At 37.1% G+C, this 1,909-nt stretch overlaps 1 long non-coding RNA gene across 1 annotated transcript; it reads left to right on the top strand.

The window, feature by feature from the left end:
* The first annotated feature begins 25 nt into the window (after positions 1–25).
* Positions 26–1,112, top strand: LOC125504875. The gene is made up of 2 exons (XR_007281760.1): positions 26–354; positions 937–1,112. It is a non-coding gene; the product is annotated as an uncharacterized LOC125504875 (long non-coding RNA).
* Positions 1,113–1,909: the final 797 nt, after the last annotated feature.

Here is a 1,909-nt window from a genome sequence, read left to right as displayed (position 1 = left end):
CCCTCATTTCAATCAAGTTTTCATCATAAGTAAGATCACCCGGTATAATCAATATTTGCTTGATTTTTAAATCGCTATCACCTCAAGTGACCCAAATTAAGCAAAAATGTTAATCAAGGCCTGGCCGATGAGACTAAAGCAACCCGAAAACATATAAATAAACATTGAAGATTGAAGACAACAATTTCAATTTATATGTATAGTAAAAGCCTGGAATCGATCCAAACTACAGCGCGTGTGTACTATTGAATGCGATTTTTGAGGCGATTCGAACTTCGCTCGAATTTTGGCTGAATCTCGGCAAGATTCTGAATGGATGTGATGTGAAACAGTTCGGAGTGAATGCATCTTTGAGTAAGTCTATAAAACGCCGATAGTTTTACGGTAAATCGCTAGGATTTTGAGTATTCCTGATAACAAGTGGATGGTTTGGGGCACGTGGTTGATATATTTAGATCGAACAGTGGCCCTGAGTAGAAAGAGAAAGGAGAAACAAGTTCATTTATTGATGAGGTTCCACTGTTAGAATGCACGGCGTCATCTCGTAGGAGATTGTTGAATTTATACGAAAAAGCAAAAAACTCCGGGATTTAAACAGATACTGGATGATTTTCTGCATCTGCGGTCTGTGGCGGTCTTCTTTCTGCATGTAACTCTTCAGTAGGGCTTAGATCGGTACTGTCAGGAGGCCAGGTACAATTCAGTATCTATAAAAGGCGATTATCTGGTTCAACTAAAATTCGCATTGTACAGTGAAAAAATCGCTAAATAACCCCGCAATTCAGCAGCCTTGAAATGTAGATAAACTGATGTATAAACATAATTCAAAAGTTATCATTTTATAGGGCATTCGTCGCACTACAACATGTATTTGCACTGATTTAACGTCTAATCCCCCTTGCCTCACAATTGCCCACATTCTAGCTAAAGTAACAGTTTTAGATAGAACTTCCGCTGAAATTTCCCCATAGTGTCCACACTAAGGATGGCAGGGGTTGAAGTGACCTTTGGCGTATGGGACTATGTGGTGGTTGCAATTGTTCTTCTCATATCAGCCTCTATTGGCGTCTATTATCGGTTTACCGGCGGTAAACAGAAAACAGTACAGGTGAGCCAAAGTAGCTGATTTTCTTAGGTTTCTTCTGTCCAACGGAACTGTAGTTAGTGGACAGAACCGAACACCTTGTATATGATTACATTTCGCATTGTTTTACAACCCAGATAGCATTTGATATTCTATGAATATCGCAGAATGTTCAACAAATATACAGAACATTGCGGGAATATCCTAGGAATATACATGGTTGAACATTCCTAACATGAATGTTCGTGGAGTATATATGCATGTATATTCATCAAAGTTCATAAAAAGTATATCCTAGGTATGTACATATATGTACATATTGAATGAATGTATATCTACGGTATATTCCAAATTGGTTGAATATAAATTTTGCGTGCCCGCAGCAGAAAAGTGAGGGCATGTAAAAGTAAATCTTCTTACTACTAAAACCTGAGACCCTTATGAAATACTGAAAATATGGTCTTTTGATTAACAAATTAACAAAATTTATCGAAAATAAATTTTGCATGCCCGCAGCAGAAAAGTAAGGGCACGTACAAGTACAAGAGTTTATATGAACTTTTCTTTTTAAATGCGTCAACGTTGTAATTTTATTGGGCAATATTAATAAAATTTCTATATTACTCAAATAAATTTATCCGGAGCCCACCTTATGAAATTCAAACAATTAAAATGCATATAACAAATTCAAATTACCCGCTGAGTGTGACATTCGAGAGTGACAATAAGAGCGGACCAATGAGAATCATCTTTCACGCAGTGCTGCTTGGCGGTAACGCCAAAGCTCTCAGAATTTCTGAAAAGCTGCAAAGCTTATAATTTATT

This window comes from Dendroctonus ponderosae, unplaced genomic scaffold (genome assembly GCF_020466585.1).
Source record: "Dendroctonus ponderosae isolate FM_Combo_2020 unplaced genomic scaffold, Dpon_F_20191213v2 Dpon_F_20191213_6, whole genome shotgun sequence".
Classification (NCBI taxonomy): domain Eukaryota; kingdom Metazoa; phylum Arthropoda; class Insecta; order Coleoptera; family Curculionidae; genus Dendroctonus; species Dendroctonus ponderosae.
The sequence above is the reverse complement of the archived record's forward strand: the minus strand, read 5'-3'. Positions and strand labels throughout refer to the sequence as shown.